Here is a 13,827-nt window from a genome sequence, read left to right on the forward strand (position 1 = left end):
AATGGGGGAAAGAAAGGTGACATGTAATATTTTCAACAATAAAGATTTTAAACACACACACACCACCATCACCCCACACCACCCCACCCCATCCCACACCACACCCAAAAACCGGTGTCTGCTGACCTGCTGCAGGATCTGTGAACCGGACCTATACGGATCAGCACCGTGGAGAGCGTCCTGGGCGGGACCTGAGGCAGGGCGGGGCTTATTTTTGGTTTTTTTTTTTTTCCCTACCGGGCCTTGGTTCCTGCACCCGCTGGTCTTGCAGGCCAGTCCCAGGTAGAGAGGGAGGAGCAGGCCTGGATAGCCCCAGGCTCTCTCCTGTCTGCGCCTTCCTCCTCCCAGCATTACCCTACAGGGCTGTTACTCTCTCAGCCCCATCAATTCAACCTCTTCAGGGGAGGGATTGGAGGAAAGGAACAGGAACCTTTCAGACATTCCACAAACCTCTGAGCTTGGAATTTTTGCCCTCTTTCAGATGAGAAAACTAAGGTAAAGCTCAGCGAGGTTAAATGACTTGCCCAGGACACATGGCAGAGCTGGGACGTGAAGTTCCACCTGCTGACTCTACATTCTGGAGTAGCCAGTAGTCCTGGATCTTGCACCTCCTTCCTGCAGACACCCGACTTCTGGAGCAGCTGTGGGGTTTGGTGTGACAGTGGGATGGGGATGAGATCCTCCCTCCCACCTGACTTGCTTGAGTGTATTCTCAGGTGGTTTCCAAGGTTGAGGCCTCCACCCTCGTTTCCTGAGTGGAGGGAGGGAGGGCAGAATAGGGGCTGAGAGCCAGGTGATGCCTCAACGCACCTGCTCCCCCTCACCGAGCCCAGGAGGAGCCCTCCTTTGAACTCCTCTGACTCAGCTTCTTACCGCCAGGCGCCTCAGGGCGTGGAGGGGAGCTGTGAGCACCAAGACTGGCCTCGGTCCAGGGCTTTGGCTTTCTGAGACCGCAGAATGCCTTCCCAGCCAGCAGGCATGGAGCAGCAAGGTCCCATGATGGGTCAGGCTGAGAAAACAGTTTGCCCAGAGCTCTCAGAGATGAAACACTCTACCTTCTGGGGCCGCAGCGGGAAGCAAAAGCTCCCTCCCATTTTCTTTCTTGACACTTCCTAAGCCAGCTGCTCTGTAGCACTCAGCCTGGCCAGGGCTCCTAAACAAGCTTGGCGTTTCTGTCCACCCCCCACAACTGTGCACCCCATGCCCTTGAGCAGGGGTCAGGTTTCCACTGGTCTCGTGGGCTTCTGTCTGGAGCCTGATGTGTGCAGGGGGGCGGTATTCCCCCCACAGCTCAGCGAGGAGGGATTACTGGTGAGCGTTACATGTAGCTCCTCCAGCCTGCAGTACACCCCCTTCTCCTGGGGTCCCCTCTTTGCCTTTAAAGAGCCTCTCTTCCAGAAATGTTCACCCATCTCTGACTGGGTCAGGGGCCCCCTCTGAGCACAACAGACCCAATGCTTCCCTCTATCACACTGCAAGTTCCCCCTCCCCTTGTCTGGGTGCTTCTCCAAGGCAAGAAACAGTTTGAGTCATATCCGATGACGTTGGCCAGTCATAGGTGTTTGAGAATGAATGAATGAGTGAATGAGTGTGTAAGTGGTGGAGCCAGGACTCAAACCCCAACCTCCTGCCTCAAGCTGTGGAGCTTTTTCTCCTGTGACCAATAGGAGACTTGCTGAGACAACTCCCTGCCCGTTTCATTGTCTAATTGCCCCATTCTGTTGGGTGAGGCCATCCTCCTGAGGAGTCCTCTCTGGGGTGGGGCAGCGTGTGGCAGGCCCTCCCTGGCTGTAGTCCATTGGTGATGAAGGCTGTGTGGGATGCTGCAGCTTGGATGCCCACAACGCCTAGTAGGGGTTCATACTCAAGCATCTTGATCTCTCTTGGGCTCTGATCCCTCTCTCCTCTCCTTCACATGTTTCTGTCCCCTTTCCTCTCTGTTTCTCTCTCAGTCTCTTCCTCTGTGTGTATTTCTTGTCCTCTTCCAGCCAGAGTTTCTCTCTACCTTTCTCTCTCTCTCTCTCTCTCTCTCTCTCTCTCTCTCTGCGCCTCCTCCTTCTCCCCTCCCCCTTCTGCATTATCAGAACTCCAACCTCCTCCCAGAGCCAGCCAGGCAGCCTAGCGGCAGAGGCAGTGGCAGCGGGAGAGGCGAGAGCAGCCGGGAGAAGCCAGGGCAGCAGAGCTGGATTGGGGTGCTGAGTCCAGGCTGAGTCGGGGACAGGCTGCTGCTCTTGGTCCCCGTGCTTGCTGGACCAGGCGCCCTGCCTGGAACCCCGGGCAGGGTGGGAAGGGCAGAGTGCCACCTTAGTCTGGCTGGGGAGGCAGATGATGAGGAGTGATGGGGCAGGCATGCGGCCACTCCATCCTCTGCAGGAGCCAGCAGTACCCGGCAGCGCGACCGGCTGAGCCGTGAGTACTGTTGAGGGGTTGGGGTCTGTGTGAGTGTCTGCAAGAGGTGCCATGGACGGGGTCTTGAGAGTCCCTCCGAGGAGCTGGGTTTGGTATGGAGCTGAGCCACGTGGGATGATCGATCCGGCTCCTGGGCACCTGGTTGCTGGACTATGGAATCGCAGGGAGGGGGGGCTTTGTATAGGGCAGGGATGCCAGGTGTCAATCTAGGGGGTGGTGTGGCTGGGGTCCCACAGAAGAGCTGGTGGTTGGGGGATGGTTTGGTAATAAACCGGAATCATGCCTTCAGGGGCTGGGGTTGGGGGAGGTCTGCAGTGGGTGGGGGGTGGGGTGAGGGGTTCCAAGGAGCTCCGGTGGCGGAACGATTAATTCAGGACCTTGGAGAGGGACCATCCGGACACCCAGTGTGTGTGTGTGTGTGTGTGTGTGTGTGTGTGTGTGTGTTGGGGGGGGCGGTTACACAAAAATGAATGAGTGGCTCTGGAGCAGGAGAGAGTCTGGAGCAACTGCCCTCCATGGAACTGGGATTGGGATTGAGAGCCGCCAATTTAGGCGAATTTACCCCAAATCACCTGTCCCAGTCAGAGCCACAGTGTTCACTGGAATGAGGCCCCTGTGCACCAGCCTCGTGTTTGCCCACGTGCAGGGGATGCACGTGCAGGTGAGTGGAGGAGGTGCCCCTCCACCGTCTGAGGGTTGCTGAGGCGGCAGGTCCATGCCAGGCTACCTGAGGGTATATGTATGTTTGTACATGTGTGGGGTGCAAGGGGACACGTGTGGGGGGTGCAAGGGGACACGCGGGGCATACAGGGGCCTGTGAGTTCTGGGGTCTTTGGTGGTTGTGAACAGCAGGGTGTGAGCATCCCAGTGTGATTGTGAGAGATTGAGTGCAGATTGGTGTCTGTGTGTAGGTGTGTGCATGTGTGTTCGTTTGAATGTGTATGTAGGCATGCATGTTAATATGTGTGCTGTGTCTACAAAATAGACGACTCAATATTGAGCATGTTGTTTTATTCCATGTGCATTCATGTGTGTGGGTTTATTTGTTAGTGTGTGAATATTAGTATTACTCTGTGTGTGTGTGTGTGTGTGTGTGTGTGTGTGTGTGTGTGCGGGGGAGAGAGAGAGAGAGAGAGCGAGAGGGAGAGAGAGAGAGAGAGAGACTGTTAGCCTAAATGTCCTAATATGGGTGTATAATCAGGGTGCTAGTGTGCATGAGTATGTTTGTTGGTCCTTGTGTGGCTGGTGCATGTGTGTGACTATATGTGTGTGTTTAACTGAGTGTGCGTGGATGGCTGTTTTCTTTCTCAGGTGGTTGAGGACACAGATGGGACACTGGCCCACTGAAGCAGGGTGGGGGTGCCTGAACATGTGGCCACCTCCATGAGTCCAGGACAGTTCATTTTACACCCTGTAGGGAGATGCAGAAAGACAGGCAAGAATGCCTCTGCCCTCTGGGGCCTTCTAAGCTCCCTAGACAAATAGCTTGAGAATAGTTACACTGTGAAGACCAGGATCAAGCTAACAGGTGGAGAGTGGAGTGGGTACAGCATGAGCAAAGGCCCTGGGTTGGGATGGGGCATGTGCAGCAGAAGGCTGGAGGGTAGGCAGGAACCACATCCTGCAGCACTTTGAGCCCCAGGCCTCTTGGGCTTTATCCTGAGGGACCTGGGGAGTCCGGGAAGGTATGATGCAGTGGAGAGGCATCATAAAATTTGGGTTTTAAAAAGCTGCCTCGATGGTGCTGTCAGAGTTGAATTGGGAGGGAGATGGCCAGGAGGCCAGTGTGGAGGCCAGGCCAATGCAGGCATCATGAGGCCTGGGTCTGAGTGGGCCAAGGTGCAGATGAAACCAAGGCTTCCTGAAGGGAGAGCCTGGAGGGCGTGGAAGAGCTTGGGGAAGGGAGCATGAGGCAGCTCAGGCTTGGAGGTGCAGGATAGCTGGAAGCCTCAGACACGTAAAGTAGTGGGGAGACCCCTGCAGGGTCTCTAGCCAGGATGCAGAGGGTCAGAGATCACAGGGCCATCGTTTCTCAAACAGGGAAACGGAGGCTGTGGCTTTGTCATCCTCCTCTGGCTGCAAGGCTGGGGCTGAAGCTCTTCAGCAAACCTGAGCCCCAGTCTCCTCCTTCAGGCCCCGCATGGGACCTCGTGTTTGCTTGAGTTGGGTCGGCTCAGTGAGGGTTAACTGCCTTTAGGCTCCCCACACCCCCCAGCTCCCCCTGCCCACCAAGAAACTCCTGCCGCTCTTCCTGCTTCCCACTCCAGCCTCCTGTCCCCAGGGACTACTGATGGCTTGGCTGGGATCTAGCCAAATGGGGGAGGCAGAACTCCTGGCGGTACCCCCTTCAGTTTTAATGGACTGGGAGTCTCACCCTCAGCGTGCTGCTGTGGGGTCGGGCCTGCACGCCTCAGGCCTCTGCTGCTTGCCGATACAGTCTACCCTCTCAGCAGGCTTCCATTCCTGCATGCGTCCATTCATTTATTCAGTCACTTATCCAACAGGGACTCCCCAGTGCCTGCTTGGTGCTGACCGGGCTGGTCACTCGGGACACAGAGAGGACACCAACCCAGACCCTGCCCCGAGGGAGTGCCCAGTCTGATGAGGGAGGCAGAAGTGGAAATTTAGAAGCCTGCCGTGTGGACAGTGCTTGCAGAGGTAAGCCCCAGAACTATGGGGGCCACACCCAGCCAGGGGTTCAGAGGAAGAGACATTTGAACTGAATCTTGAAGAATGGATAGGAATTGCCCAAGCAGGGAAGAGCAGAGGGAACAGCATGTAAAGGTGGGTAGATGTGAGAAAGTGTGGCATGTTCCAGGGGCAGTAAGAGTTTGGGTTGGCAGGAACATGAAGGGCATTGAGAAGAAGAGAGAGCAGAAGGGGCCAGACTCTGTGGGGTCTCAAGTGCCAGGTAAAGGGGTTTGGACTTTTCCTTCTGGGTTTAGGGAGCTGGGGAAAGGCTTTTGAATAGGAAGCCTCCCCTAGAAAGCCCTCCTTGGTTCTCTCACCCTCTGACTCCGCAACCCACCCTGAAGTCTCTTTCTCTGATGCCACAGGATCAAAAATACAGCCGAGTGAGACTTCCCCTGTGATGTCCTGTGTGTGAGCTCCTTACCCAGCTGGCCAAGGAGTTCCTCAAGGCAGGGGCCACCTCCTTGTGCTCCCCTACTCACAGCACAGGGCTGGGCCCCCAGGCTCAGTGCAGCCTCTAGTGGGAGAGGATATGATGAGCATCCGGGCCACCTTCTAGAAGTTGCTTCATTCCTCCCTGCAGTTCACTCGCAGGTCTGTCCAGCCCAGCCTACATACCCCGAGGGACAGGATGCTCATCCCTTCCCTCTCGGGCAGCCCTTCCCTTACAGTGGTTACATCTGCCCTGGGCTCATCACAGGGCCTGGCTGCCCCAGGATTCCTGCCTGGCCTGGTGTCATTGCTCTATCCTGGTCACTGTCCTTCCTCCTAAGCAAGGCCAGGCTGAGGCATAATGGTTCAGGAGTAGAATGAATACATCCTGGGCAGAGAGAGATGAACAGATGGTAAAACTAAAATCCGGCAGCCCCTGACCCCTCTCTAAAAATAATGATAATGAAGGCAGCATGGCCAGAGAAGGGAGTGAGCATAGACAACAGCAAGACCTTCCTACCAGCACAGAGGGGCTGTGGGACCTCCTGGCTTTGCAAATGAGTGATGGCATCCAGGGAGAGGGGCCCAGAGGGATTCAGAGAGACATGGGGGATGGGGATTCATTCATTCCTTGGTTCATTCAGCAGCCATTCACTGAGTTGCTGCTCAACCAAACATGGCGGCCCCACAGAGCCAGTGGCCATGCAGAGGGAAGCCATGGTCTTTCCTAGCTCTGCCCATGTCAGGGGCAGGCATTTAAGAGGGGAGGGCTTTGGGGCTGGCCTTAGAAGGAAGGGTCACCGCTCTAGGCAGCATTGAGGGCTAGCTCCAGGAAGAAGGAAGGCCGCGTGCAAGGCCTTGAGGAGAGCTGTGCGTGTGTGGGAACTGTGGGAGTTCAGTGACCTAGGCGTGAAGGGCAGCGGGAGTGGGGAACGGAGGGTAGACCACAGGAAGCATTTTCTGTCTACAACTTCTTGGTCTCTCCTAATGCCCCCAGCAGTTCTGCTGAGGGGCTCCTCCTTGCGTGAGAATGGGGTGTTCAGTGAAAAAAAAAGGGGACCCTGGAAATGGGGGAGGGGCGGTGGCTGAAGAATGTGGGCCCCTTCCAGAAAGTGCCATGCAAATGAATGCAAAGTAATATGTAAATCAGCCAGCTCGGGCTTGGCAGCTCTGACCTGGAAGATGAGACATCACCCCTTTAGTGCTGGCCTCACACCCCCTCGGCTTCAGCCACCAGGAGAGCAAGAGCAGCCTTTGCTGCTTTGAGCACCCAGCTTGTCCGAGCCTCAAGATCGTGGCCTCCGGGGTTTGGGCCACGGGCTCCCTTTCAGCACCCCCATCCTCTCAGGAGTTGATATATTTAGTAACAGGGATGTTTCCACACATTTCTCTCCCATTGTTCAGCTGCCCACTCCCTGGGAAAGGCCAGGTCCCCAGTGACGTGACCCAATTTTTGAAGTCCCTGAAGTCACCCTTCTCACTGCCCGCCCTGAAAAACAGGAGGCAACTGGGGCTTGGTGCAGCAGAAGAGATTTAGATCGGACATTTGGGAGGACTTCCCAACAGTGCAGTTGATGAGATATGTGGACCCTGGGGCTTCTGAGTCTCACTCTGGATGGCAACCCTGGGTTCAGAGGAGGCTTTGAAAATAGGATAGAGAAGGTGGCAGACAGGCAAAGGTTCAAATTGCAGCACCATTACTTTGTAGTTGTATGGTCCTGGGCAACTTACTTAACTTCTCTGACCCCCATGTAAGTAGTGGCTTGGGAATAATAAGTCTTTCCTGAAGAATCTGGAAGTGGAGAGCAGAGTGCTAAGCATGGAGCAGGTGCTTATAAAGGTTAGCTGCTGCCATGATGAACCGCCCACATGCACCTACAGTTTTAGAAAGATTCAGTGGGGCCCAGAGCGGGAGAGGCAAGAGCTGAGAGCCCAGAAGCTGTCGTTGTGTGGGAGACAGGAGGTCTGAAATGGAGCCGTGGTGGGGGGAATGGTGAGAAGTGTGGGTGCTCTGTGGGAGGGGTCCAGGGGCCTCAGAGACATGTGACCACTTCCTCGGGCTGCCCTGTCGGTCTGAGACTAATCCTCAGAGAATACAATGGAGGAAAGGGCTTGGTTAGAAAGGGTTTAAACCTGAGGCCACGCCCATGGCAGTCTGTGGGTCATGCTGGGAGTTGTAGTCCAGTGTGAATTTGCAGTAAGAACACTTAGTCCTGCCCCTTCTTGGATCCAGCTCCAGGGCTGAGTCTGGCTGGGGATGGGCTCTGGGGAGTGCTGGGGGATGTGGGGCCCAAAGGTGAAGCAGCCTCAATCCCTTCCCTCAGGAGTCCCTCAGCCTGCTGTGTGTTGGGAGTGCAGGTGGGGGCAGGGATAAAAGGATTAAGCCATAATTATCACTCTTCACCAATTCGCACAAAAGTTTACAGCCTCCAGAGCACTGTTTTCACATCCATGATCCCATTTAATCCTCACCACAAACACAAGAGACTGCTGCTTTCTGGATGAACAACAGAGGATCTGAGAGGGGAAATCATTTGCCCAGAGGTCTGCCTGTCCCCAAAGCCCCTGCTCTTTCCATGGATTATCCTCCAGGTGGCAAGGGCCGGGCCTTGAAGGACAGGCAAGATATGGACAATTAGATATCTCAGCAGAGGAGCAGCTGAGCTAAGACCCAGCTCAAGGGACAAAGGCGAGGGCTGGGCTCCTTGGGATGTGAGGCTAAGAGATTGATTCCAGGCTCAGAGTTTGGACTTGTCACTGCCCAAGGGTTTTGAGCGGGAGCAGGGCCTGATTAGAGCTGGGCTTTGGGAAGATTGATCTTGCAGCCTGGGCTGAATGGATTGGAGTGGAGAACCGCAAGACAGGCTAAAGCTTCTAAACTCCATCCTTGGTGCTCCCAGCATTTTGCTCCTTCTCCTCCTCCACACTTCTTCCTCCTCTTCCTCTTCCTCTCCCTTTTACCCTACTCCCTTCCACTCCAGCCCGGGGAGTAATGGCCATGTACCATAGAGCTGTTCCGTAATGCCACATGTCTCCAGCAGGGGTTGCTGTCACATACCATCCCTTCCAGCCTGAATCTTCCTTATGTGTGAAAGGCCGAAGAGAGGGAGGGACAAAGCTGGACAAGGAGCAGAGATGAAGGGAGGAGAGAGGACAGCCCATTTTTTTTCACTTCCACTGGGTCAGGGGTGGGAGGGCCTTGCTGAAATTGACTGGGGGGAGGGGGGAGGAAGGCTGAGGAAAGGCTGGACCTCAACACAGCAGGGACAGACACACTGGAAGGATTAAGCCAACAGAAAAGAAAGTTTCTCCTCACAGTTCTGGGACAGGCTGATTTGGACATGGATTTAGAATGACATTGCAGCTGGGGTCTGGGTTTCTATTAGATTGTGAATTACTGAGATGAGGGTGAGATTGGTTGGTTTATTTGTGTTTCTGTGTGTGTGTGTGTGTGTGCCTGATTGTGAGCTTCCAGTTGTGCGTGTATGTATACACGTCTGAGAGGGTGAGAGCATGTGCATCAGTGTTTGTATAAAAGTGTGGACATATTCATACGTGTAAACATGTGAGCGTCTGTTTTTATGCCTGATTTATTGGTAAATGGTTATGTACATGCAAATGTGGCTTGTGTGTGTATACCTGTGTGTAGTGTTATGTGCATGTGTCCCAGTAAAACTGTGTGTGGGTGTGATCTCTGGGCATGTGGTGTCCATGTGTGAGTGTGAGGGCAGGAGAATGTGTGTGAAGGCACATGTGTCCATGTATGAGTGTGAGGGCATGGGGGAGTGAATGTATGTGAAGGCACATGTGTCCATGTGTGAGTGTGAGGGCAGGGGGAGTGAATGTGTGTGAAGGCACATGTGTCCATGTGTGAGTGTGAGGGCGAGGGGGAGAGAATGTGTGTGAAGGCACATGTGTCCATGTATGAGTGTGAGGGCATGGGGAGTGAATGTGTGTGAAGGCACCTGCACCTGCTCTGCTGACCCAGCAAGGCCAGGGCCCAGGTCTGGCGACTCAGCACTTTCTCTCCTGGGTCCTACCTGCCTGAAGGGAGCGATAAGATGTGTGTGGACTTGGGCTGAAGGGTTGTCATGTGTGGGGCTGGCATTTCCTCCGGGGAATCTGGGAACCCCCCATCAGCGAGGACCCCGAGAGGGTCAGGTGGTCTTTGTGTTCGGGCTCAGGTTGAGTCAGCAGGATCTGGGGCTGTTAGGTTGAGATGCTAGACATGGCTGAGGGGTGTCTAGGTTTCATGCTCCTAAGAACTCTTAATGGTCCCACCAGCACCCCACTAGAGTTTCAGGGACACCCAGCCCAGTCCTTTTGTTGTATAGATGCAAATATTGAAGCCCAGAGAGGGGTAGTGATTAATCCAGGGTCACACAGCCGGGTCCAGGGCCAGATGGCAGGGCTTGGAGCAGAGAGAGGGGTGTGTCTAGCCTCCCTCCCTTCCTCCCTCCCTGCCTCCCTGCCTCCATGCCTCCCTGCCTCCCTCTCTTCCTCTCTCCCTCCAGGCTCTTAAGCAAATGGGGAGCTCAGAGTAGAGATCTAAGTCTTGGCATGAGGCCACCTCCCATACCTGGGCATTTCCACTCCTCCCAGGCCTCAGATGCAGCCTTTGAAATTTGGACCAGAGCTTCTGCCTGCTGTGAGATTCCTCCTGGGAACTTGTGAAGTCTGTCATTTCAGGGAGCACGGAGACTCCATGGAGAGGAGCCAGTAGTGGGGTGGGACCAGGGGAGGAGCCTCCTTAGAAACCTCAATTTTCTCATCTTTGCATCAGATGCTTTTTCAGGTTTCTATTATCCTAAGGCTTTTCCTATAATCTCTCCTTGAACTCAGTATGAGACAGCACTGGGGTGGTGGAGAGTCCTGGAGGCCCAGCTTGGCTCAGTGCAAGGGTGGCGGGCAGTCCCCTAGGGAAGGGGCTGCCTTGGGAGGATGGGATGAACTTCCTGTCTGGGGTGGGAGGTGTGAGTGGGCACTGGGCAGCCTGGTTAGGGAGCCTGCAGATGAGACTCCTGCCCTAGCAGGAAAGTTGGGTGCAAGCTCTCCGAGGTCCATTGGAGTGTAGCTGCCACGGAGGGGCCAGAGAGGGACATGCCTCAGCCCACTCAGCATGGGGAGGTTTGAGCCCAGAGTGCCCCCCGCCCCCCCCTCCCCACACACACACAGCTTGGGCAGTGGGAATGTGTAGGTTAGCCTGTCCAGCTGAAAACAGGGAGGCCCCTTCCCTGGGAAACTGGAGACGAATGTGTCTTCCTGGAAGTTGGAACTGGAGGCAGGGGCTGGATGTGGGCACGCGCTGGTGGAGATGGTGGGGGCGGTGAGAGCTAGGACCGGGCAACTCCACAGCTTTGCCGGTTCAGTGCTGCTGCAGCAGGAGCAGACAGGCAGACGGACAGCTTGCTTTGTGCTGAGTTGTGGGGGGCTCTGAGGTGGGAGGCCCATGGCTGGGGGCACAGACCTTGGCTCTGGATGAGCAGGGGTGGGAGCTTCCTGTGCAGGCAGCTGGGCGGGCATTGGGTGGGAGAGGAGAGAAGCAGGTGGCTTGGTATTGCATCCTCCCCACACCAGAGAACTCAGTTAGCTGACAGCTTTATGTGGGGCGGCGTTTGGGGGCTGGATGGAGAGAGCTAAGGCTTACAGATGCCCTTTATATTTTAAAACCACTTGTGTAATCACCTCAACTATCCTCCAAGGAGTTAGCCCTACTTTGTAGAAGGGAGATGGATGACACCCTCACATGGTTCAATTGAAGGCAGTTTGATGAAGAAACTATTACGGAGGTGGGGCAAGATAAGGGAACCAGCTGAGCATGTCGAGGTGCTTAGGACTAGCATCTGAGAGGCCAGAGGGGCAAGAAGAGTGCTCCAGATCAGAGCAGGTGGGGTGGGTGAGGGTGTAAATACCCCAGGTGTGAATGCTCTCTGCTCTCCCACCCCCATTGGCAGAACCCAACTGAGGCCAGAGGGCAAGGGTGTGGGGGACATGAAGCATGACTGGAAGCCAGCCTCTGGAGCAGAGCACAGCAAAAGGGCGGATATCTGGAAGATCTGGAGGGACCAGTGGTTGATGGGAAACTGAAGCCCAGAGACGGTGCCAACCTGCCCAAGGTCACACAGCTGGTGGGTCTCGGAGCAGAAGCCAGGCCCTGCCTGTGAATACCCACTTTGTCGTGTTCTCCGAGTCCTGGCGGTATTGCCCTGGAGCTCCTTCCTGCCGTGCCAGCCCTGCTCCCTGTCTGGGCAGCACTGGGGCAGCTGGAGAGGGCCATTCGGGCCGTGGGGATCTTTGGGTTTAGGAAGCTCCGAGCGAAGGGTTAGAGGGGCCAGCGGGGAGGCTGGTGTGGAGACTCAGGTGAGAGGCAAGAGGGCTGCGTGGGGCGTGGCTGAGGACAGGTGAGATACATAAACAGGCCAGAGAAACAGTGGCAGCCCCCACCCGCTAGCTCACCCACCTGAGCTGTGGCCCTAGCTCCCCAGTGTCCACCCACCAGTGCAGGGAGGTGTGGCCACTTAGACCCCCTCCAGGAGCACCCCTCCCTGCCTCGCCGGGCCTGTGGCTTCCACACTCCAGAGCGCCATCCATGGCATCAGAAGTCACCCCCTCAGACCACGGCCCCAGGAGCAGAGCTGTGTCACTGTTGCCTCATCCCTTATCACCTGTCCGCTGCCAAGTCTAATGAAAATCCTCCTTTTTAAGACCTTTGTCCTGGAGTTGGAGCTCAATCCTTCTTGCTGTTTAGAGCCTAGGCCTTGGCCTCCCTGGGAGACAGTCAGTGAGATGGTCCCCTCCTGGTGCTGGGTGGTTAGAGGCCTTGGCCCAGCCAGCTCATCCGAGTGTTATGTGCCAGTGGGAATCCACTTACAGCCTCCACGGGGCCCCAGGCCGCTGACTCAGTATCAGTGTTAATTAGCATCTCCGGTGCAGCTTCACCCCCACTAAGTGCTCTACGGTCATTAGGTGCTATTGTGTGCAACTGGATCCCAGCTCCATCACCCCCTGCCCCAGGCTTCTCCTCTGCCCACCTCCCCCCCCCCACCACCTGAGCTCAGGGATCAAGTGTCCTGGCCACAAACATACAGCTTCAGGCATGAGGAAACAAATACACATAAACAGAAAAACTCATCAGACACACGAGTGCACACACAAAGAAGCAGACAACAGCACACACACACAACACATATCAATACACACCGAGAAACAGGCAAGGATGAATCTAAAAACTGACCTAGAAACAATGAACTGCAGCACCTGTGCACAGCCCAGGTGTACACACCCAGGTGGGCAACACAGACGTGACTCAGCACACACATGGGGCACACCCGCAGTACACGCACACTCAGCATAGGCCCATCAGGTAGCCAGGCCCAGCGAGCTTTGGTTCCCCACCTGTGCAGCATCTCTCACCTCTGGGCCGTTGCATATGCTGTTCCCTTTGCCTGGAACACCCTTCCTTGATGCCCTTCCCTTCACCAGGCTGGTTTCTATCATCTGCAGGTCTTGGTTTCCCTTCCATACTCCTCAATCTTGGAGCACGCCCCAGTCTTCGACAAGTTTTGGGATGAAGGCTTTTGCCTGTGCTTGGTGAGGTGGTGACTGGTTGTGAGTAGGCAATTAGGGTCAAGAAACTGGGAAGAGCCCTGGCTGGTTTGGCTCAGTGGATAGAGCATCGGCCTGAGAACTGAAAGGTCCCAGGTTCGATTTTGGTCAAGGGCACATGCCCGGGTTGCGGGCTCGATCCCCACTGGCAACCGATCAATGATTCTCTCTCATCATTGATGTTTCTATCTCTCTCTCCCTCTTCCTTTCTCTCTGAAATCAATAAAAAAAAAAGAAACTGGGAAGAGACAAATTTGGGGGGAATGAATCAGGAATAGCAGTAAGAAGCCCCGGCTGCTCAGGGACTGAGCAGGCATTTAACCCACAGGCTGGCATAGCTGCCTCTTTTCTTCTGTTTCTTCCAGGCTTGCTGCCTGACCCAGTTCCCTCCTTCCCAAAGCCACCCTCGCTCTGGCCACCTCTCTGAGCTCACACACGCTCACTCGCCTTCTTTGCTTGGGTGTACCCTGCCTCTACTTCTAAACCTAGTGAAGACCTCACTATTCGGGGCCTGGGGTCAGAGGCACAGCCTCCGGGCACGGCTTCCTGAGCCATGCCATCTAGTAGGAGAGGTGAGTGATTATGGGCACAAGCCTTGGGGAATGCCTCCTGGTGCAAACCTCAGCTCCCCCACTTCCTGGCTGTGGGACCTTTGTTCCCCGGCCGGAAAAGGGGATGACAGTAGAGCTC

This window comes from Myotis brandtii, unplaced genomic scaffold, assembly GCF_000412655.1.
Source record: "Myotis brandtii unplaced genomic scaffold, ASM41265v1 scaffold244, whole genome shotgun sequence".
Classification (NCBI taxonomy): Eukaryota; Metazoa; Chordata; class Mammalia; order Chiroptera; family Vespertilionidae; genus Myotis; species Myotis brandtii.